The 25,598-nt window shown below is 40.2% G+C and overlaps 1 protein-coding gene across 3 annotated transcripts in view; it reads left to right on the forward strand.

The window, feature by feature from the left end:
• The first annotated feature begins 22,697 nt into the window (after positions 1 to 22,697).
• PRR5L (proline rich 5 like) overlaps positions 22,698 to 25,598 on the forward strand; it is a 98,508-nt gene continuing 95,607 nt past the window's right edge. The window contains exons 1-2 of one of the 3 annotated variants that reach the window (XM_089521446.1): positions 22,698 to 22,786; positions 24,543 to 24,585. The gene's annotated coding sequence lies outside the window, so the exon portion shown is untranslated. Of the gene's footprint in view, positions 22,907 to 24,542; positions 24,586 to 25,598 lie in introns of all 3 variants that reach the window. The other 2 variants (XM_089521445.1, XM_089521447.1) reach the window with 2 other exon arrangements.

The raw sequence follows: 25,598 nt of genomic DNA on the forward strand, positions 1-25,598 counted from the left end.
CATAGCCAAGTACAGTGTTTGGTTTCTGGAAAAATCCTCCCCACTGCCCTAGTTAAGTGTGTGTGTGTCCCTTCAAGTTGCTTGTTGACTTATGGGGACCGCATGAATTTCATGTTGTTGTTGTGTCTCTCCAGGTCATTTCCAACTTATGGGCGGGTTACACACCGCCATACAGTACGTATTGTATACGTACTAGGGTTAGGAAGGGGCGGTGCTTCCGCACCCCCCTAACCCTAGTACGTATACAATACGTACAATATGGCGGCGCCCCTTCCACATGGGCGCCGCCATCTTTACGTACTGGACGCATAGCGTTCAGACGTGTCGCGGCGCCTATGATGTCGCAAATGCGCCAGCGGTGCCTCGCGACGTCATAGAGGCACCGCAAAAAGAAGCTCCAAAATGGAGCTTCTTTTTTGCTCCATGCGGGAGCCGCGCAGTTTAGCTGCTACGGCTCCCTCGCGGAGCAAATGGCGCCGGCGGGGGAACGCCACAAAGCGGCGGTTTGTATCCCGCCATGGCAACCTTAAGACAAACCTGTCATGGGTTTTTCTTGGTAATTTTCTTCAGAGGAAGGTTGCTATTGCCATCCTCTGAGGCTGAAAGAGTTTGACTTGCTCAAGGTCATCCAGTGGGTCTACGTGGCTGAGCTGGGATTCAAACCCTGTTCTCCAGAGTCATAGTCCAACTCTCAAACCACTCTGCCATGCTCGCTCTCTATGAGTTTTGTAGGGAATTTCCTTCCTCTGAAATATAGCCCACAGGACCTCATATTTGTTGGTGGTCTCTCATCCAAGTTCTAACCAGAACTGAGCCAACTTAGCTTCTAGAATCAGAGAGTATCTTCTGCCTTTAGGATATTTAGGCTTTAAATACCTAAATATAAGTATATATTTGGATATAGTTATACCTAAATATAAATATAAGTAGTGAAATTAAAGTTAGAAGTAGCAGGGCAATGGTATGTTGGGTGATGACCTATCACATCATCTCTTCTGCTGATGTAACAGACTGAGGACTTCAACCTTATGAACTGTGGCTTTGACCCTGTGAGCCAACACATCAACCATGTGAGTTGTGTGGATTTCTCAATCCATGGAAGCAAGTGTCCCAAACCATTTTAGCCCAAATTCTATATGATTTGATTTTTCCAGACAATAAGGAATAGCAGTCTGTATGACTGTTAAGACTAGTTAATGGGCAATGTCTGAAGCAAGAGGTAAAACATTAACAGTATGTGAAAAGCAACTCCTGTGTTTATATCTTGTGCAAAAGCTACATTGCATTTTAACTGATGAATATATAACAAAAACACACTTTTTCCTTTTCTTTTTGGCTGAAATGGGCATTTCATGGAGCACAAATTTGTATGGCTCAGCATCACTTTTTTATTATTTTTTTGCTTAACTCAGGGAAACTGTCTCTGTCTCTCTTTCCTCTCTTTCTTCCTGCTAGGAAATTCAAAAATAGCAATGGTGTTTCTCCACTTTCTACAAACTGAGGTGAGAATGTAGTCACCCATCTTTCTTCCTCTCCACATACTCTGATTATGTATTATTTCCACTAAAAGATTCTAGTGTTGCTGTGTAGGAGATGAGGTGAACTTATTAGTGTAAGGAAGGATAGTGTATTTCATTTAAATTGGCAGGCAGGCGTGTTAGGAATGAATCATATATTAGACTGAGAGCTCTTTGATCTCAGAAGTTACTAAACCACAAGTGGGCTGCTAATTTGATTGGGAAGCAGTACATAGTCTGGGGATATTTACGTCTCGGTTGTTTCTCTGATACAAATTGTCTCCCACCCCATCTAAATTGCTTTTCAAACTACTATGTAAAATGCAAGCCCTTTATCATAACTGTAATTTTCCGCCTACAGCATAAAAATAGCTGAGAAGTAGATAAAGAAAATGGCACAGGGTAAATATTGTAAAATAATTTACAACACCACTTCCCAATGAAATTAATATCCTTCTACATTATAGCTACATTTTGTTAAAAAAATGAGAGAGCCATTTTACAACTTCTGTTTTATATATATTTCAACAACTAATTCAGTTTCATGTGTGTGTATATATGTATGAAAAGTTTTTCTGTGCCTTCAAGCTGATTCTGACTTATGGCAACCCTAAGGCGAACCTATCACAGAATTTTTTTTTATTTTTTGGCAAGATTTATTCAGGGGTGCCTTAATCTAACGCTATGAGAGAATACCTTGCCTCAAATCACCCTCTGGGTTTCCATAGCTGAGTAGAGATTTGAACGTTGGACTCCAACTTTGGATTCATATTGGCAGCCAGTGTAATTCCTTTAAAACTAGTGTTGTGTGGTTTCCATACAGTGTACCAGTCAGTAGTCCAGTCTGTTGCATTTGCTGCTGTTTGAGTCTTTTTCAAGAGCAGCCCCATTTATAGCACATTACAGTAGTCTGATGGAAGTTACCATCACATGGACTATTGTGCCTAAATTATCCCTGTCTAGGAAAAGTCATAGCTGGTGGACCTATCAAAGCTGGATCCAAACACTTCAAGCCATGGAGTCCTCTGGGCCTCGCATGAAAGATATAGATCTAAGAGCATGCCTAAGCTATGCTGCTCCCTGAGGAGGCACACAGCCCCAAGCAGGGTATGCAACGTACCCAATTCCCAGACCTAATACCCTCCAATTCATAGAACTGTTACCCCACTGCAAACACAGCATCAGTTACTAGACTTAATCCAGTCCATTACAGCATCCAGGCACTGATCTAGCATCTACAAAGTCTCAACTGATTCCAACAACAAGCAGGGCTAGTTCTGAGTATGTTCAGCATATTGTTGACACCTCATCCCAGATCTCCTCATGACCTCACCCAGCAACATTATATAGCTATTGAGCAGTGGACAAGATAGAACCCTGGGGCTGAGCAGGAATCTCCCAGTGGTACTCTCTGGATCTGGTTCCACAGATAGGTGTTGAACATTGCCTCCTAGGGCTCATCATAGCACTACTATATTCCACTTTAGCTGCCATGGCAACATCCCATGGAATCCTGGGATTAGCAGTTTGGGGAGTGGCATTTACAATTTTCAGCCAAAGAGCTCTAGTTTCTCACCATACTACAAAAATATAAACCCCAGGATTCCATAGGATGTTGCCATGGCAATTGAAGTGGAAAACAGCACTATATTTATGTAGTGCTAATAGATTCCTATACTCATTTGAATGAGCCGGTCTAATAACATACCATGATGAATGATATCAAAAGCAACTGAGATACCCAAGAAGATCAACAGAGAAGCACTCCCGCATCTTTCACCCAAAGTGTTTGTCAGTCAGAGTGACTATGGCCATTTCTGTGTTGTGCCATGGTCTGAAGCCAGGCTATGAGTCCATAAAGTCTTTTTCCTTCAAGAATCTCTAAAATTGCCCCCCCCCCCATCCTTAAGCACCTTGCCTGAAAGTGGTTAACTGACTTCTATTACAGGTGATCTCATCATTATGCTGCTTTGACAAAAAAAAAAAAAAAAAAAGGGGGGGGGGAGAAGGAGAAAGTTGAAATCAGTAAACTTCCTTTCTCTGCACAAATTAAAGTACTTCTGTTTGTCCAAAAATGTAATTCTGTCTACACTGATTTGGGGGTGCAACTGAGGTGCTGGATGAAAGGTTTCTATGCCCCCCAATTTACAAATGGGGAGGAGATTTAGCTCATTAGGTACGGGGCATATGTTTTACATGCCAAGGTCCTAAGGCCAAGCCCCCCCCCCCCCCCCCTTGAGTAAATATCTCCACTTGAAATCCTGGGGAACCATATCCATTTCTTAAGAGACTAGTAAGAAAATAGAAAAAACAGTGGGGGAAACAGAAGTCAGTATTACATATTTGGACACACAGCCCCCTGTAAAAATTAAGTCTTTTCTGGTTTAAGTTTAAGGCATTTTCATACACTTGCTCTGTTCTGAATTCTAAATGTTCATCTTTGAGATTCTCCCTCTCCCTCTCCTTTCAGAGCATGCAGAGGAACCATTAATTGAAGTAGCCTTTCCTATTGTAACTCAGTTCTGCAGAGTATCTGCAGCCTGCAACATGTGCAGGAAAGCATGGCCTGTATGATTAACTGGAACTGAGTCAATGCCCTTAGAAAGAGGACAGGATACAGGACGACTACATTATGGATTAGGTTTCCGGGATGGAAGTCTGGTCAAAGGGGGTGACGTGCCTTCTTCCGGGGCTATTGTTCACTCTCAGCCTAAAACCTCAGCCTTTCTTATTTACTTATCCAGCCTGACCATCTGCTTGCATATTTGTTTTTGTTTGTTCCGTAAACAATAGCATCTCATTGTGATGGTACTATATGTGCCCCAGCTACATATTTTCATATCTTCTCAAGTTTATCTGTCACACTGGATTCCTTATGACATTGCTCAGTTAATTACTCAGCTTCAGAACAACAGATTAATATATGAAATGTTATATAATTCTGAATTCTGTTTTCAACAGTAAATAAGAATGTCCACTGGCAGGAAAAGTATTTGGATTACATGTGTTTTTGGCATGATTCGGTTGGACATAGAATACCTAAGCTAATAGTTCAGCCATGAGCTGAACTATTAGCTTGGCTTTAGGCAAGTCATGTGTCTGAACCTGTGGACCAAACACTCAGTGTTGGCCGTGTTTGTTTGTGCTTTTAAACAACTAACTAGAGGGCTGCATTAGCCCCTAGGAGAACTTGGAGGGCTGTATTCCTCACTGCATTCCCTTGTAAAAAGAAACTTTCCACCCCCAGTACCCTGAAACACCATCTAGGAAGTGTGGGGCATTTTCCCCATGTTTTTGGTCAGCCCAGGCCATTTTAAATTTTAAACATATAGAAAAAGAAAGGAATGTGAAATATAATAACATAATCTATAGGAGATCTGGGAAATCAATGTTCTTGATCCTGAAGTTGTTGGATCCCAATTCCCATCAGTCTCTGCCATATCGGTCTCAAGGAAAGATAGACTGTATCAGCATGAAGGATCACAAGTTCCATAGCCACACTCAGGATATGCTTCCATATAGGAAGTATATGGGCAGTATGAAGGTTTTTCCAGATGTAACAGCACAGATGATTCTCAAGAAATTCAATGTTCTCCGCCTAAGAATAATAGAATAATAGAAAGGGCCAGGCAGCCTCACACAAAACAAAAACAACCTGAATCCCAAGGGAAGTTACTTTTTCTGTTGCTAATGGAGTTGAAATTTTATTGCCTGGATTTTACAACTATGTGTCTCAGTCCACCTGGCCAACAAGAGGAGTGACCTCTGCTTCATTACCCTAAAAGGTGGGGGATGACTTAGGGTCTCCACCAGTTAAAATGTTGGGGAATTATTAGCTCAGGAAGAAGCCTGTGAGAGGTTTCCAGTTTCAATAAATAAAAAAATATGTTATTTAGAAATGTGCAAATGTTCATACAAACATACAATACCAAATCAACCTTAAGAATCATGAAAGGCTACCAGAAAGAGAGGTATGGGATACTGGATTGCAGAAAATTGGGGTTTAGAGAAGGTGATATTTGGAAGTTCTCCAGAGGGGATCCACGGAAGATGGAGTGTGGGTCAGACAGAGGGCTGTATAAAGAGAGAGGGGAGTGCTGGTCTGTTGAGCAGAGCCTTGGTCTGTTGAGCAGAGCCTTGGTCTGTTGAGCAGAGCCTCGGTCTGTAGCAGCTGATTGGCCATGTGTGGGGCAGATATTTATATCCAGTTTTGCACCCTTGAGGGGTACTTGACATTCCCACACAATGTAACAAAAACTTTGATAATCCCCCATTAAATTGACAAAAAGGATAGAATCAGTTGATGGTTTTAACTTTGGATTGACAAAACAGTGGTTGGATTTGGGACAACTCTAAGATAATTGGACAGGAAGGGCAACTAGAAACATAGTATGGGTGGGGAGTTAGAAAGTATGGTCTTGATTGCCATAGTGTGATGGGACTCCCTTTGTCTCCATTGTTAGAGGGAATGTGAAAAATGTTGGTGGAGGTCAGAGTGATCACCAAATCTATTAGACATTTATTGTCTAGGTCTTCTACATGTCCTTGGGCCAGCATGTCTTTCCCATATGAAGCCCCCTAGTTTGCACTTATCATTGTGACCTCTCTAAACATGCTTCACGCTAGATATCTAATATAGACTCCATGTCCAGTATAAGGGGGGTAGGTATGCTAACAACTTGCATCTATATTATTTATTCATTTATTAAATTTCCGTATATACCGTCTTTCCCCTCAAATGGGATCCAAGGCAGCTTGCAATAGTTAAAAAAACAAAAACAGCTAAAACATTGATTACAAAAATTAAAAGAATTAAATATCATTATTAGTAAAAACATACTGTATCTACTCATGCATAAGTATATAAAAGGAGCAATCCCCTTTCTCTGAATAGAGTGGTAAAAGGCAAGAGTCCATTCTGGGAGCACCAAAAAGAAGCATGGATCCCTTCTAGTCTCTCATTGATCCAGCCTTTAGGATGAGCACAAACAGCTTTGACTGCCAGAATTTTCTAAGTTCTTTGGCATCATTTTTCTTTGCATCATCCTTTGTTACATGCCCTGAAGTTTTACCCTCGACTTATCCGTGGGTCATATCAAAATCCATAATTTTGGCCCTAAAACCTGCCCTCGACTTATACATGAGGTCGACTTATAGTCGAGTATATGCGGGTAGTTAAAACAGTTCAAAACACTTAAAACATTCCTCCAGACTATCTTAACTAACAACAAAAACATCATGACGTTCTTTTCCTGTATGATTTTTAACACCTTTGCCAGATGAAAAAGCCAGTAGGCTTCAAAAGCTTGCATTATGGATTTTTTGCATTTCTGGTTGCTCAATAAATGCATTACTGTTTTGTCAATTTTGATGTTATTGTACAATCAGCCCTCTGTATCCACAGATTTTTTAATCCACAGATTCAAGCATCCATGGTTTGAAAATATTAAAAAAAAACTTCTAAAAAGCAAACCTTGATTTTGTCATTTTATATAAGGGAAACCATTTTACTATGCCACTATATTTAATGGGACTTGAACAGTAACTGATTTTGGTATCCATGGAGGGTCTTGGAACCAAACCACAGTGGCTCAAACCAAGGGCCAGACGTATTTTGTTGTATAGTTGTATGGACTACACTCCTGAATATGTCTTCCAGGTAGTATTCCCACAAAATTGAAACTTGCCTTAAGTTCTGTAGGTGTTCTAGTGTCCAACTTAATATTGACCCAATTGGTTTCTATGGTTTTTCCCCCATCAACTGGATGATATGTATCAATTGGAAAGCATCAAAGTAGCACTCTAATTGTGATATTATCAATCCCCCATGGGGATTCAGTGAACATGCATATTTAGTAGTGTTAGAGAACAAGGTCATTTGCCATTGAAAATGAATTTGCTAATCAACTTTTGCCATTACTTGAAATGGGAGAAGAAGAGTTAATGCTTGGAACAAGAACAACAATTGAGCTAAAAGAAACATTTTTAACAGTGCAATTCTGCCCAGTAAAGACTTTAAATGTTTTACAGAGCTCTAATTTAGACTTCATCCACTTAGTGAGTGGTTTGTAATTATGTAGTAGAGCTGTGACAAATCTTTATAATGAGAATACTGAAATATTAAAACCCATATAGTTGAAAGTACAATTCAGTCTACCTTTGCTATCTCAGTTGACCTAGAAGGGTATGGAAGCAAACTTATTTTGATTTCTTTTTCAAGTTTACACTGAAACCTGCTTGTTTATCAAAGATTTGAAGGATCTGTTCAAGCTCTGGGAACAGGATGTCAATATTTTTAAGAAAAATGAAAATGTTGTGAGCAAATAAATTAATTTTATGTTCCTAGTGTTTAATTACTGGACCTTTAATATTAGGATTTCTTCTAGTTCCACCGTTTTTTCAGATTTGTCAATAAGCAGCTAAAAGCCATTGAAATCCATCCTTGTTGGGTTGGGGAAAATAAAAATGCCTAATGGCTCATGCTCCATCTCCTGTTGTACCCATTTTGTAATAGTAATAAAATTTATTCGGTCTTTGACCAGTATAGTTGTACCCGTTTTTTACTACATCCACTTTCACAAATTTCACAAATTCATTCAGTTCACAACGTGGGAAAATGAAGGGCTATAAACTGCTCAGGATTTATTCCATAGAGTAAAAACCAAAGAAGACCTGACTAGCACCCTCAATTCCCAGTTGGCTTTATCTTCAACAGGTCACCTCTTTCACATCATGGTTAACACACATAGGAGAGACTCCATGAGCCCAGGCCATATTTGAACACATGTTCACTCAAATAAACATACCCAGCAAAAGACAGCCAGTTAAGCTGTACAAATGGATGACAGGAGATCATTTTGGGAGGGGTCTCTACCCCTGAGAAGCAGAAGCACAATTAGAAATCCTAGAACCTGAATGGCTTTAAATTTGGAATTTGCCCCCCTTTAAATCTAGATCGATTGCCATTAAAGAAAATATGTTAAAAACACTACACGAATGTAGTACACAAATGTAATTGGCAAGGATAACAAAAAATACAAACTCCAACTGGTTGTGAGGATGCAGAGTTAAGGGCACCTACTTGCATAAGTGCAGGAATGCCCAAGAGCAAATGAATTTGGTCCTCAGTTGTAGATGTCTCCCAAATTATAAAACAAACAATAAAATTCTGCCTAGCCCTTCTCTTATTCTCAGCATTTCTCTCTGAGAATAAACTACTGAAACATGCAAAAAAATTATTGTCTTTTTCATAGAATCGTAGAGTTGGAAGAGACTGCAAGGGCCATCCAGTCCAACCCCCTGCCATTTTTGATAGCTGTTGCCAGACTGGAAATTCCCTGGAACTAGAAGACAGGTGATTTTACTTTTGAAAATTATTGGAAGAAGCTATGGAACACAGACTCACTGTAGAGGGCGAGACTGTGACCACTAGGTTAAACTGTGCCCTTGCTAAGTCAGCTGGCAAAGTTCTAATAGTAAACTGTCAACTTTGAAGCCCTTGTTCTCCTTCCTTATGGTTGCTTCAAACTGGAGAGATCTGACCTTCAGCACCTCACTTTTGCCCCACAAAATCTGCTGGTTGAGGCTCAGCTTAATGGTAGGGCTGGCCTTTAAGTGTTAGGCTTCAAAAGTATGAGTTCAGTGCATTTCTAAATTTAAGATTGTTTTAATGTTTTCAGATACAATAATGTGGACAAGACAGATAATTTTTAAAGCAGCTAAGTTTTGATGGTAATTCAGTAGTATAGTCTACTTCCTGGTATATCTGCATTATTTTTCAGCTATCTGAATAGGATTGTTCCACTACCATTAGAGTTGCTGAACAAGTTTGACTGCAATGTGAAGATTTACTGGTCCATTTAAACATTTACTGTCTTCACTATAACCTAAGATGATGCATGTGAACATGGGAACGATGTATCTTTATTGAGTGCATAAAAGCATGGAGTTCCAAGACGATTATTTGTGCATACATTGTTGTAGTGCCTGTTTAAAAAGGTAAGGTACCAAAACTGCATATCCCCATGGGAACTTAATACTGTGTAGTAAATAGTGGCTTATATACCAGGCCTCAGAAGTAAAAAATGACAAGCAATGTAGTTACCACTTGCTAATTATATATGTATGTATGCATACACACACACACACACAGAGAGAGAGAGAGAGAGAGAGAGAGAGAGAGAAATAGTAACTGGTAATCCGAGCATTTCTACTTATTTTTTTGATTTCTACCCCACCTTTCTCTCCCAAAATTACTCAAAGTCTTTTCTCAAGGAGGCCCGTTATTACCAATACATGAATCATGTTGACATGATAAAGCCCACAAAACTGCTGAGAGCACACTTCAGCAGTTCCTAGCATCTTTGTTAACCATAGTATTCAAGAAATGTAGAAATTTCACTATTAGACGACTTCTCTTACTACTAACTTTTGCTTTTTGCACTCAGTAAAAGATGGCCCGTTCCTCCTGCCCTTTCACACTGTAACTTATGCCCTCCCCATCCTCTGTTCTCTCTCTTCAGTCTGAGGTATAAAGTATGGGAACGGATTTCATTTCTCTGTGCTGAATCCTAGAATTCAGACAGAGTATCATCATTGTTTTTTAAACCACAGCCTTTCCTATTAACTGTCAAAACATTCACTCCTCCCTAAGGATAATATTTTCTCCTCCTCTCACTTTACACTGATTGGTTTTTTTTAAAAAAGAAGTATAGGACATCCTTTTCAAGGTCAAATAAAACAAAGCACCAAAATTTTTTAAAAAATCTTTCTCTCTGTTCCATTTTTAAAAAAGAATCCGTTGAATCCACATTTACAAGCCCTGCTATTGTCTTCTAAATGCAGAATCAATATAAGCTGCAGAGTAGATAGCCTATCCAAATCACCCCAGGCTGATTGTGGCTAGTCTCTGGGTCCAGAATTTAAGATGGTTTAATTTGTGGAATTATTTCTAGCACCGATGCTGTTTTTATGTTCCACAATGCACATTTTGTATGGCTTAGAAAACTGAAAATAGAGCTTTGGAGAATCATAGGTTTCATGACATTTCACTGCCTTGATTGTTTCTATTCCCTGAATAGACTAGGTTTACTTCTGCAAACTTCATATAAATTTATTGTATAAAATATGCAACTCTTGCCTACAATGATTTGGTTGTTACTTTCTAAGTTTGCTATGTTTTCTCAGGATGATTCTCAGAACACTTCTCCTTGGACACTTAGCCTTCTTAGTCCAAACTAGGTTTCCAGTTCAACAAGGCTACTCAAACACCGTCTTGCCCTGCGCAGAGGAAGGAAATAATTCAAAACAAAATTTAAAAGAATTCCTGGGGAGTCAGGAGTCCTGAGTCAGCTCATCCCTCTTTCATCTGCTAGCTCCTTGAAGACCATCCTTCCCCTGAGAGGATGAGACTTTCAAATTTGCCTGTCTACTTTTTCTTGCATATCTTTAAAATGCTTATTGTTCTAGGACTTTATCACACCATAGTGCTGTTCACACCATAGTGCTGTTCTGCCACAACTGTGCTAACTTTAGAATAGAAGCATACTGGTTTGGCATTATTTCTTATAACATTTTTCCCCACAATAGCACTTTTGTGGTCCATGATCATGTAATCTGTTTTCTGCGCTGCCAAATGCTGCCTTCTAGGAAGAAGTAATGGAACAACAGCAAGACTGAGAATCTTATTGATGGATTTTGCCCATCAGTTAAAAGGTAAACAATGGAATGCAGGATGGACATTGTGTCATGTGTTAAGTACTAGTCAAATATGTTTTTATCCTGTAAAATTCCACTTCTATAGCCTGCTGTGATAAAGTTCTTTAATATTTTTATAGAAACCACTTGGTGAGGCTCACATAAAAACCAATATATACCAGAGCTTGAAAAGTAACTTTTTCAAGAGGGAGGAAAACTTTTGATCTGGATTTCCTGCATGGCAGGGGGTTGGACTGGATGGCCCTTGCGGTCTCTTCCAGCTCTACAATTCTATGATTCTATGAACTGCCCAATTGACATGGAGTCACCAGCTGTTACTATCCTGACAAATATAGCTTATGGTGGGGGCATTAAGGGAGTTGTAAAACAAAAGCATCTGGTTCACCACAGTTGTCCATTCCTAGCTTCTAGAGAGTAAAATGTTTATGCCTTCATCTTCCTTAGGTTATTTTTATAGACCTTATCAGAGTGAATTTACACTGTAGAAATAATGCACTATGACACCACCACTGTAGGCTCCATCCTACAGAATTCTGGGATTTGTAGTTTTGTGAGGCAACAGCACTATTTCGCAGAAAAGACTAATGAGTTTGTATAACTACAAAACCCAGGATTACATAGGATAGAGATATAGCGCTTAAAGTGGTGTCAAACTGCATTATTTCTACTATGTAGATGTACTTTCAGTTTGAATTATTTGATTGGATCCCAGTATATCAATACACTCCTTGGCCTTGTTGTTATTGTTTTCTTTATTTGGTGGCTCTGTTCACGCCTTCTAGTACCTTTCCAAATAGTCTAGTGAAAGTAAATATACTTTTATGCATTAACAGAGCCTAGTATATATCAAATGATTTTATATGCAATTGTATATGGACTTCCAGTAATCTTGTGCTTCCAGCATAGCAATCTGTGATACTAATTTTGTCATTATCAGGTTACACAGCATGCATTCACTTATAGCTCTGCAATTTGGTTAAAGTAAATTAGGCTTACTAGACAAACATTTCCAGGGGAAAAAGGTCTCCAAAACTCTAAAATGTGAAAATGATTAATAGCTATTTGTTTTATTTTAGGTCTGCTTTTGATGATTGTCTGACATAGATTTTTATAGCCAACTAATTCGAGTTAGAGTTCATCACTGAAAACTAGGGTATATATATCGAGATAAATAAGCAAACAAACAGAACAGTGTTCATGGAGAAACAGTGTTGCTTCTCATAGTCTTGTAATTATTTTATCCCTCTGAGGATATTATTTTATCCCTCCGAGAGTATGAAATCTGTGAATTCCTTTTGGTGCAGAAGAAGCAGGGGATGTTGGAAACCAAGGCTCATTTGTTAGGCTATGCTTTGCTACATGTGCAACAAGATAACAAATAGGAAACCAGCTCAAAATGAAGAATGATTTCCCACTGGTTACCCTCCATATATTTTGGGAAGCCTAGATAAGCGGAGGTCACTGACTCAGGCCTTGCTGAAAGGTGTCCAGACTGTTTTGTTCAACTCTTTCCAAGAGGATATACATTTTTATCTGAGCTTCTGAAAGCAGCAGTTATTCCAAACTGTGGAACCAAAAGGTAAGCATTCCCTACTGCTGAATCCACACCACTGTTTCACTTTCCATAATGCACCACAAACCACAAATGCTACTTTCCCACTTCATAAAAAAGGGAAAGAGAAGAAATAAGAAAAGACAAGAAACAGCCTTTGACAATGAGAGAATAATTTTGATGTCCTCCATCATTAACAAGAAGAAACTCAGACAGCATCAGATGAAGGTCAAAAGACCTTGTTCAGGCCTGTGCACAATGAGTTCGGAAAATGATTCAAGGTGAAGCATAAAATGAGTAAAGGAAAGTGCATCCAGAAAAACATTTAATAGTGGAATCTGTTCCAGTTCTCCCAGTTAGCATTTCATGAATTAATCACACTCATTAATTCCTAGTGATTCATTTGTGACACTCCGCCACAAAGAAAAACACTATTGTATCCAAGAAGGCTCTTTTCCTCACCCTTTCCCAATAAAAATGAGTCAAAGCTTTGGTGCTGATGTTAGCTGGCCACCTGCCTGCAGCCAAAGACAAGGTGTGTGTCTACTACAAATAAATAAAACTACAAATAAATAAAAACATAATGAAAATGTTTGACTGTAGTCCAAGTACATGTTTATTTTTGCAGTACTGTGGCTCATGCACAGCTAGAGTACTATCCCATTTTTATGTGGCGAAAGGTATGTGCACAAATGTAAGAATATACAAAAAGCTAGTTTTCAAGCATTTTCTAGACACTAAATTGTCTACAAAGAATGAATGATGAACTGTGTGCATTAAATTATAATGGATGAAACCAACAGCTGGCTGCAGAGGAAGTGCACCATTCCCAGCAGACACACTCACTGTAATATTTTCCTACCTGTCAGAGTATAGTTAGAGGTATTATTAAAAGTCCTTTAATCTCACTGATTTGCTTTCAGTTTTGGAAAGACCATGAGGAACAATTACCAAAGGAGACAAAGGAAGTGCCCTTAGCAACTAAGCAAAGCAGGGGCAGGGGGGGGGGGAATAGTATTTATGAAGATTACAGATACACTCTGTACCAACTATGGATGCCAAACACCCATAGTTTAACATCATAGGGATAAGTTTTGAGCACATGGGTTCAGGATTATCCTCTAAGGAAAAAATATGAACCATATGCCCTCCTATTCTCCTCCCCTATATTCACTTTCTACCATTATTTCAAGTCTGAATATAGTGTACATTGAGTGTCCATTTGTTTAATGTTATGTTAACAATTGTATATATTTACATAAAACCAACTGTACACATGTTTCTATAAATACTTAAGACCCCAATTAATTAGCAGCAAGGCCCCTGTGGTCTCTTCCAACTCTACGATTCTATGATTCTATGATTCTATGACTCCCACATTAGAGGAGATCCCCATCTTCTTTCACAGTGCCAGCTACTGGTACAAACAATAAATAGACACGAGTCAACCAAGTGAGGCTTCCAGTAGCATAGGGTGAGCAACTGCATACCCTCCAACATTTTGCAAATGACAAATGGGGTACATGAGCACAGTTCTGGGAATGCTGTAATTGAAAGAGTATCTCTTCAAGAAAAGACCCTACTAAATGGCAGGGCTCCCCTTTTCATGCTTTTTACAAAGTGTTGTTATGCCTTTTTGCAGGGTTTTATGGGCTATGTGGCCATGTTCTGGAAGGATTTATCCCTGACATTTTGCCTGCATTGGTGGCTGGCATCTTCAGAGAATGGTGGCATGGAGGTGTATAGGGTATATATACTGTGTGATGCTTTGTTGAGAGAAAGTGATTTACATGTTAATGTGTGTGTTGGTCTGTTGGAGAATCCTCCCACCCTGAGGCCTTGCCATTAACTAACAGACCACCACTGATATTAACATGTAAATATTTCCTCTCAACTAAGGGTTGCACAGTACGTATACCCCCCATACCTCCATGCTACCATTCTCTGAAGATGTCAGCCACAGATGCAGGTGAAATGTCAGGAATAAATTCTTCCAGAACATGGCCACATAGCCTGGAAAACACACAAAAAACCCTATGGATGCTGGCTGTGAAAGCCTTTGAATTCACATTCATTCCTTTTGCTTTGCTCAAGAAGTCATTTGCAGTCACACAGCACAGGAGGTTCTGTTCCAAAGTTCAGAGGTTCAGCAGTTTGCTTTTGTTTGAGCCTTCTCAGAAAGGAAAGACTCCACTCCTTCTTCTAACTCTTGCTCAGTTGAGCACCATTTACTTTTACACTTTAAACTCATAGTTTGCAGTAATATAAGCCAAAGTGAAAGAAGGTGAGAGAAAGAGGAACATCTTCGTCTGTTTAGAAGAAAAAGTGGGATGGCAGACGATTAAATGGAGCCTTCCCTTCCAAACTGGGGAAGTAGGAAAGTATGCAACAGTATCAGATTAGAAGTAATTTTTGAGCCCTGGGATGGGGGGGGGGACCATGGACTATGTGAAAATGGGGGGCAGGGGAAGAGGAAGTAACTAGCAGTTTGTTTCTTCTTTGAAAAAAATCAGGGTTTTTTTATGTTAAAAAAGTGCAGATGGTCTTGGAGGATTCCAGGGGAAGCAATTCAACTTTGGGGCTGCAAAAAGTATGATCTAAGAAGTTTAGAGGTGTCAAAGACTGCAACACTTAACTTGTGGGCCACGTGGAGCCCTAGGTCTTTACTTGATCCACTTCTGCTTTACCAGGGCTGAGCTGTATCATAAGGCAATACAGGACCAAGAGAATACTGGGCCTCTTTAGTGGTCACAGACACTTCATTTTCTCCATTTGGATTTAGGCCACCATGGGTGACTGCTTGGTAAGCTGCGAGCAATTACAGCATGTGATACTGCACAACATCTGAGTGTAGGTTAGTTCTGTCCAGGCACACACATTTGTTTCTTTTTTTTTTTTTTTTTTTTTGCGGGATAAGATATTTTTTTTTATTTTTTTTTTAAAAATTTTTATTATATTTCACACATCTATTTACATTCGCTTTCTCCACTTACATATTCTCCATCCCCTTCCCTTCCCCCTTCCCCTATCCCTCCTCTCCCCCTCTTCTCCTCCCTTCCCTCCCCTCTCCCTACCTAACCCATTTCCTATTTCTTTATCTTTTCTGCTTTACATTCCTCTATTCACATTACACTATTCCAGTATTGTTCTATTGTATTCCACACATCCTTATCTTCTTCTTCTTCTTCATTTCTTTTTATACTTCTAGAGAGTCTGTCCGCCTCTTTCATTTCCATCACCTTATTAAACCAGTCCTCTATGGTCGGTATTTGTTCTGTTTTCCATCTTTGTGCGTATAATAATCTTGCCGTCGAGATCATATACAAAATTATCTTCCAATATTTCTTCTCTATTGCTTTTTCTATTTTACAGGTCATATTTAACAAATATAGCTCCGGGATCTTATGAAATCTTCCTCCTGTTATATCTTTGATCACACTATGCACCCCCTTCCAATATTGTTTCGCTTTTATACAGATCCACCACATGTGGTAAAAGGACCCTTCTGCTTTTTTACATTTCCAGCATGTCTTATTTATGTTTTTATACATCTTAAATATCTTAACTGGCGTAATATACCACAAATAAAACATTTTATAATAGTTTTCTTTCAAGTTTTGGGCTAAGGTAAACTTATTCGTTTTCTCCCACGTTTTCTCCCATTCATCCAGCTCTATGTTATGTTGCAGTATTTGACTCCATTTTATCATATTATCCTTTATCCTGTCCTTTTCCAGATCCCTTTCTAACAACACATCATAGTATTTGGATATTTTCTTTTTATTCTGTGTTTCCAAGATTATCTTATCTAGCTCATTATTATGATTTTCTATTCCCTCTTGTTTTACATCTTTCTTAAATTTTTCCTCCAGTTGTTTGTATGGGAACCATTCTATAATCATATTTTCCATTTCTAATTTTTCTCTAGACTTAATTTTTAAATTCCCTTTTCTATCTTCCTCTATTATTTGTTCATATCTTATCCATTGCTCTTTACCTCTTTTAAACTTCCCAAACTGCGCCTCCTGCGGTGATGTCCATCGGGGTATATTCCTGTAAAACTTGTTCTTGTAATGTTCCCATATCCTTAATAGTCCTTTTCTTATAATATGGTTTTTGAATTCTTTATCCTCCTTCCATTTCTTATATATTAAGTATGCATGCCATCCATACTTCATGTTATAACCTTCTAAACATAAAAGTCTATCATTTTTCAACTTAATCCATTCTTCGATCCATACCATTCCGCATGCATAATAGTATTTTTGCAGTTCTGGTACCCCCATGCCACCTCTACCTTTCTTATCTATCAAATTATCCCATTTTATTCGTGCTTTCCTCCCCTCCCATATAAAATTTGCCAACTCCTTTCTCCATTCCCTAAAGCACTTGTCTGTATTTATAATTGGAAGGTTCTGGAATAAATATAGGAGCTTGGGCAGCACACTCATTTTTATTGCCGCCATTCTCCCTAGTAAAGAGAGTCGTAACCTTGCCCATCTCCCTAATTCCTCCTTTATCTCCCTCCATTTTTTTTGATAATTGTTTGTATATAGCTCTCCTACCCTTTTTGTAATCCACACTCCCAGGTATTTAACTTTCTTTTGGATTTTGAATTTTGTCATTTCCTCTAGTTCTATCTCCTCTTGTTTTGTCATATTTTTTGTAATTATGACAGTTTTTTCCTCATTGATCTTTAACCCGGCTACTTCTCCAAATTCTTCTATAGTATTCTTTAATTCTTTTATACTGATTAGCGGATTTTCCATATATACTGCTATATCGTCTGCGTATGCTTTAACCTTGTAACATTGATCTTTAATCCTTACTCCTTGTATTTTTTCATTTTGTCTTATTTTCTGTAATAGAACCTCAATAATCATAATGTATAACAGCGGGGACAATGGGCACCCCTGCCTTGTCCCTTTTTGAATCTCCATTTCCTCCGATTTTTCTCCATTTACTATCACCTTCGCTTTTTGATCTTTATATAATTCTATTATCCATTTTAAGAATTTTTCTCCAACTTGTATTTTCTTCATTAGCTCATACATAAATTCCCACCTTATATTGTCATATGCCTTTTCTGAATCGAGAAATATAATAGCAGCTTTCTTTTCTTTTTTTGTATTATAATATTCTAATATGTCTATCACTGTTCTTATATTCTCATTCATTTGCCTTCCTGGTAGGAACCCGTTCTGATCCTTATGAATTCTTTCCTCCAATATTACTTTTATTCTATCCGCTAATATTGAGGTTAGTATTTTATAATCATTGTTTATAAGTGATATTGGCCTATAGTTTTTGGGTTCTTTTGCATCCTTTCCTTCTTTTAATATCACCACTATGTTATTATATTTCCATGAGTCCGGCTTTCCTTCCTCTCCTATTTTATTATACATCTCCCTCAATTGAGGTATTAATGTTTCTTCTAATTTTTTATAGAAACAGGCTGGTAGCCCATCAGGTCCAGGTGATGATCCGCTTTTAGCCTTCCTAATTGCCTCTTTTATTTCTTTATCTGAAATTGGAGCATTGAGCCTATCTTGCTCCTCTTTTTCTAAGGTTGTTATTTCTTGCATTTCCAAATATTTCCTAATCTTATCTTGTTCCACCTCTCCTATCTTTCTCTCTTTATACAAGTCCTCATAAAATTCTTTGAAGATCCTCCTTAAGTCTCTTTGTTCTTTATACAATTTATCTCCATCTCTTAATTCTAGGCACACACATTTGTTTCACATTTCCATGGTTTGTGGAGCTTGAGTCAATATGATATAGCTAACTTTAACTATAGTTTTAAGTCAGCAGGCTTTTAAAAAGATAAATCATTGAATATAATTGTAAACAATACTTTAAAAAGTTGTCACTTGTTCAAGAATGTTAGTTATCCTGTCAATGCTTACATACACCCTGCCTCTGGGAAATTCTAAAAGTATTTTGAGTATACAGTATAAAATATATGTAGATGATGATGATCACAAAGTAGTTAAAGCACTGGATTTTGACCAACTGTGCTAGATGATGATGTGCTTCTGAGGTGTTTCATAGCAGCTGCTCAGGAATTAGGGGCTCTCCAGACTGCCCCTAAGGGGTGGCATGCAGCCGCCCCTTTACTGGCTGGATCGAGGCTGCAGCAACCTTATGCGGCAGCTGTGGCAACATGGCTTTATGATGCCCCTTCAGCGTTGCATTGTGTGTATGCAGTGCCAGAGATACATCATGATGGTGTGTGCACTGTGTGGACCAGTGCACATCAAAATGTTGCCATGGGGACGGAGTTAGGGCGTCCAGTGTGAGGACGCTGTGCCCTGACTTCACCCACAGGCTGGCACAAAAGTGCTGGTCTGTATAGGCCCTTAGTTCCCAAGAAAAGGAGGAAGATTTCAAAGGGGTTTCACCTAGTGCTGAAGAACTGCAGGCCAGTTGTCAGATGTTTATTGTATTATGTTATGGAAGACTGGTAGGTGTACAAGGTCTGAGTGTGTAAAGGGATGACTCATCTTGGAGATTAGGAAAAACTCATGCAACTAGTCTCAGCTGAAGATGACATTGGGCCTTATCACACGTGAAACAGGAGCTCCAATTCGAAGCTAGGGGGTAGCAGACTCACTTCGGATCCAAGGCAATTCACGTGATGTATTATCATACTTGAGGAACGAAATTGTGGTCTCTACTTGGGCAAAGCGGACCGAGTGCCCATTGTATTACCACACCAGAGGAATTCAACTATTTGAATTGGCACCCTTGAGCATGCTCAGTGGGGCTCTGGATGCTGTCATCCTTCCCTGCCCCTTCCTTAGCTGTCATCTTTCATTGGGCTGAAGGAGGAGGCAGGGGATGATGGGACAGGTGGCAGGGGGTCACTGGGGGCGAGATTGGGGTGAAGGCGCAGGCAGGGGATGATGGGACAGGTCGCAGGGGATCACTGGGGGCAAGATAGCGGTGATCTTCTACACCAGACCAATTTGAAGTGAAATTGAAGTGAGCTTGGAAAGAATTTTTGTGAATTTGCTTGTTACCAAATTCATAAAAATGAGGAGTCACTCCGAATTGACTGTGGATCCACCTCGGAATGACCCCCCCCCATAGAAAGCAATCATGTCTGATAATACATCATGTTATAACATGAATACACATGACTGGACCCGCAGTGACTGCGGATCTGAGCTGCAAAACCCCTCATGTGATAGGGTCCATTGTGAAACAGTTATGCTCAAATTGCTGAATGCAGCCTCAGTTAATTTTGTTAAATTAAGGTAATTTGTGCAAGAGATGAATGGGACTGAGTGAAAGAGTTCAGAACCTTTAGCTAGCTAAAACCAGCCCTGCTAAATTAAAACAGTTCACATTTGTTTGTTTTATTAACCATAAAGCCCAGTCTTATGCAAGCAAAGCACTCAGAGAGGTCAGTCAGGTTTTCAATCCAATCAGTGTAGACAGGGCAGGATTGAAATTGTTTTTGTTGTTGTTGGTGGTAACTTCTATCAACTTATGACTTACATCAACTTATGACACTGCAAACATATGATGGATAATGGAGTGAGCCAAAGAATTCCAGAAAAAAATCAGCATGTGTTCTAGAGAGTATAGCAAGGCCTTTGACTTCACAGATCATGAAATGGTATAGAATGCTCATAAAAAATAGGAGTGGCACTGCATTTGATAGTCCTAATGAGAATTATGTACTTATGACAAGAGGCTATTGTAAGAACAGAATATGGAGAACCAGAATGGTTCCCAATTGGCAAAGGGGTCAGGCAAGGCTGCATTTTATCACCTTAACTGTTCAAATTGTATACAGAATAAAGCAGGTTTAGACACAGAAGAAGGAGGAATAAAGAAAGGAGGAAGGAACATCAACAGTCTAAAGATATGTACTACGAATGGAAAGCATCACAGACTTGGAACAAATCACTAAAGAAAGCACAAAGGCAGACCTAATGTTAAACATAAAGAAAATAAAAATAAAGACCATGGAGGAGTTACATAAATTTAACCAAGATAACAAAGAAGATTTCCCATTTCTTGGATCCAGCATTGATCAGAACAAAGATGACAATCAAGAAATCAGAAAATTAGGAATGGGAAGGGCAGCTATGAAAGAACTAGACAAAATCCCAAAGTGTAAAGATAAACAGCTGAACACTAAAGTTAGAATAATCCAAACCACTGTACTCCCTCTTACCATGTACGGATGTGAGAGCTGGACAGCGAAGAAACTGAAGAAGAGAAAAGTCAACTCTTTTGAGATGTGATGTTGGAGAGGAGTGCCGAGGAGACCATGGATGGTCAAAAAGACAAACAAAATGGGTCCTTGAACCCTGAGCTCTCCCTGGAAGCCAGACAAAACTGAGGCTATTGTACTTTGGCCACATGATGAGAAGGTAGGATCATTGGAAAAACAATGATGCTGGGGAAGGTAGAGAGCATTAGAAAGACAGGAAGAGGGCAGGCCAGATGGATAGACTCAATTGGGGAGATCGTGGGCTTGAGCCTACAGGACCTGAGCAGAAGGGTGGAAGATTGGGGGCCTCGGAAATGTCTCATAAAGTCACAATGAGTTGACGTTGATTTGAAAACAACAACAACAAAACTTGCTTATGTCACAACCTTTGCCATTACGTTCAGTGATATATGGGGATGATTATTTATACCTAATATTAGTACAAAAAACATTACTAAGAATCTGTATGGTGAGGTATTTAGTATGGTAGGGTATAGAGCCAGTGTGGACCATGGGTTAAGCGCCAGTAAAACGTGTGAAAGCTGTTTGCGCTTCTCAATCATCAGCAAAGCGTCCCCTCACCTCTACTGTCCTTGAATAATTCACAGAGCAGCCATTCCCTATGGATGCAAAGTTCCCGTTAATTGGAAATGGCTGCTCTGCGAACGATTCAAGGATGGTAGAGTTGAAGGGACACTTCCCTGACATTTCAGAATCATGACCAGGTTGCGCACCTTGCACTTCAGGAACACTTTACTGGCGCTTAACCCATTGTAAGAGCTGGTGAGAAAATCTTCAATGTCACGTGTGCCTGGTGGACGATTACACTGCAGTGTATACAACTCTAAATAAAAAGTGTGCAGAAACGAACCTTCTAGGTGGCTGTTCCCAACCTCTGGGACTCCCCTCCACAGGAGGCTAGCCTGGCCCCTTCCCTGCTGGCAAGTAAAAACATTTTTATTCAGGCAGGAGGACAGGGGTGGCGTTATACACTTGTCCCTCCATATTTGCTAGGGTTAGGGGCACAAGACCCCTGTGGATATGGAAAAACCGCAAATAACAAAAACACCATGTTTTTAACCTGAGAGGACACCTCTCTAGGAATCTCTAGGTCCCCCAGTGTCCAACAGACACTGACCATGGAACTGCACTGGAGGAGCTACAAAGGCCTAGTGGAATGTTCTCTCTATGAATCTCTAGGTCTTTCAGTGCAACCTTTAGTTAAAGTTGACCATAGAGTTGCACTGGAGGATCTAGATATTCCAAGAGAGAACATACAGTAATAATAATTGTAAGCCGCTCTGAGCGCCTTTAGGGCTGAAGGGCAGGATATACATACCGTAAATAAATAAAATATAAATCAAATCTGTGAATGATCAAATCACCAAATATCAAAGCTGCAAATATAGTGGGACGAGTGTATATGGGAGATGTGTTTTAGATTATGGTTGTTTTTTTTAACTTTTGTATGTTTTCAGTCTTGGTTTGATAGTGTTTTAACTGGGTTATTTTTTTTAAAAAAAGGTGTTTTGATCTCGTGAGCCGCCTTGGGGGCCCCTTTTTGGGAGAAAGGCGGCATAAAAATGAAACAAATAAATGAGGAATCCACTCCCTGCTCAGCCGCCCAGCTGCAGTGCCTTGGGCCTCCTCCCCGCCCTCCCCCAGAGGCTCCCTGGCTCTCTTTAAAGGGAGGAAGAAGGAGAGTGGGAAGGGAGGCTGCTTCCCTCCTGCAGAGCGCAAAAGGACGGAGGCAAACAAAGCTGGGCTGGAAAGGTGAGCACTGCGGGAGCTGAAAGGGAGGGGCCGCCTCGGTTGCCCCGGCAACGGCTGCCCGGGGATCCCAGGCCCAAGCTGATGGGCAGCCGCTGGCCAAGAGGAGGACAGCATTGAAAGGTTGTTGTCGCTTTCTTATTTGCTTATTGTTTGCAAACAGCCTCCTGGGGGAGAGGGGGGGGGCTAAAGGGATTGCTTCTCTCCAGCAGCAGCAGCAGCAGCAGCAGCAGCAGCAGCAGCAGCAGCAGCAGCTATTTGCATTAAATAAATAAATAATGGGAGGGGAGGGAGAGAATTGCTCTACCAGCTGAGAGAGAAAGGCAAAGAGAGAAAGGCTGCTTTGGCTGCATCCAGACTGAAGACATAACCCGGTTTGGCACTGCTTTAACTCTTTGTCTGGCTTTTTCCTATGGAATTCTGGGAATTGGAGTTTGTTGTGGGGTCCAGAACGGTGCCACACCGGGTTATTTCTCCAGTCTGGATGCAGCCTAAAGGCTTTAACGGAGAGTCTGAAGGGCTGGAGTCAGAGCTGCAGTCAGTCAGCAGAAAGAAAACAAACCTGGCAGGCTTCCCCCATTTATTTATTTATTTATTTACTTACTTATCTATTTTGATTTCTCTTTTCTGTCACTGGTCCCAAGCTCCCTGCAGAAACAACCCAGTTTGAGACCCCCTTTCCCTGCTAGGGAATCCTGGGAATGGTCGTTTATTGTGGCACCAGAGCTCCCTCTCTGACAGAGGAGGCTCAGTGTCTCACAGAACTACACTTCCCAGGATTCCCTAGCACTGAGCCAGGGCAGTTAAAGCCGTCTCAAACTGGATTATTTCTGCAGTGCGGATGGAGCCTGTGTGAAGTTGAAGATGAAAAAGTGGAAAGTTTTAAAAAATATATCTATCAAAGAACTGCCAAGGGCCGGACTGTCTCTCCCAGCTCTGGAGAAACTAATAATGCATTGTTTTAATTGTCCAGTTTTTTTTAAATTATAAGCCACTTAACAAAAATCCATCAGTGATGCCTTTATTGGCCAACAAGATACTTGTTGCAGCCTTTCAACGCTCTTTCTTTAAGTTAGTCTCATAGGTGCTGCAAGATCCCTTTGCATACTGATTTTCCAGACCAACACAGCTAGGTCTTTGAATTCAAACAATGGAAGGAGCTCCATTCCTTTACAGCATCTTATTTTATTTTTAAAGTAAAGTTAGCTCAGTACAAGTCCAGGACAGACCTCTCTCCCTCAACCCCTTCCCCCAGTTTCTTTCATTTCCCTTTCACTTGTGGAAAACTCTAGCAGCGTCTGCAAAGAGTTGCATCTTTGCTGGAGGCAGACAGGAATGCAAATCTCTATGCAGATTTTGCGGGTGCTGCAATGTGAAAGGGCTCCAAAGGGGGGGAAAGAGCATCAAAACACAAGAGGAACACCCTCGGCCCCCCTCTGCTTAGCCCTAGTCCCCAAATGACTAAACTCTGGCACTCAGAGTTTCAAGACGGCCTCCTCAGTGTTTTTGTTAGCAACACAGTGTGGCTCCGTATTTATAGACAAGTGTGCAATTTTGTGGCGGGGAAGGTTTCAATTTTGTTCAGCCGACAACGCACCACAGGGCAAGGCTCTCTCTCTTTCTTTTTGCAATGTGCACATTGTGTTTGTACATAGATAGTCCTAAGTTACGTGAAAAGAGAGAAGGCAAGGTAAAGTTGAACCACAGCGTTTTGACCCAGGTCCAAGCAGAAAATTTTCTCTGTTGTCTTTTTGTGCAGACCCAGGAGGTGTCCTGACCACTTGGAAAACACTGCGGGGCAGGTACGGTTCCTGGAACCAACTTGGTTCTTTTTGAGGAAAGCCAATTGCAGCCTAGAAAACCAATATCGTCATCACAGATAGCTATGACCACTAGGGACTGAGAGACCAAATGCACCTTATTTCCTCACAACAGGTGGAATGGCAGACAAGGATGGGATACACCAAGATTTGGTCCAGGCATGGAAGTCTCTGGCTGCATCCACACTGCAGAATTAATTCAGTTTGACACCGCTTAACTGCCATGGCTCAGTGCTATGGAATCCTAGGAGTTGTAGTTTGTGTGGCACCAGAGTCACTGACAGAGAAGGGTAAATATCTCACAAAATTACACATCCCAGAATTTCATCACACTGAGCCATGGTAGTTAAAATGGTGTCCGAATGGATTGTTTCTGCAGTGTAGATCCAGTCCAAGTCATGCTACTCAAAATGGTGGTCTGTGGACTGGTATTGCCCAGAAAGCTGTTGGCTGCCAGTCTGTGATAAGTTTCCAGGAAAGAAAGAAAAAGTTGTAGTCAGTTCTGCCCCTGGTACATTGGGGGGTGGGGACTTATAAACTTCTATATTACTGTTTGTCACTTTGCTGTGGAAGGTGCAGCTACAGTAGCCAGTGGAAAGGTTAGCAAAACTTACTTCTTCATTTGGTACACACTGCTAGAACCAATGAGGTGAGCATGGAAGTAGTTCTCATTCATTTGTACTGTGGGAGCTTGATTCATTTGGGGAACAAGTGCATTGCAACCTTTTTGTGAAGGCTCTGCTGTGACCTTGAAGCTATGTTCATCTTACTGCTTAAAACAAGGCTGCACTTTATTATTTAAATGTGTGTGCCTTGTTTTCTGATAAGTGCAAGACAAGTGACCCCTAGGTATCTGCTGTGGTTTGGGTCCAGTACACTAAGAATGGGGACTAGGGAGTGGCTTATTTTTAAAACTCATTGACTTAAATTTAAATGTGTGCAGGTGTTTGAACACATCCTAAATACACTAAAGGCACCAGATCCCACCTGATCTT

This window comes from Sceloporus occidentalis, unplaced genomic scaffold (assembly GCF_023333645.1).
Source record: "Sceloporus occidentalis isolate IW3139 unplaced genomic scaffold, rSceOcc1.0.p SCAF_4, whole genome shotgun sequence".
NCBI classification, from domain to species: Eukaryota; Metazoa; Chordata; class Lepidosauria; order Squamata; family Phrynosomatidae; genus Sceloporus; species Sceloporus occidentalis.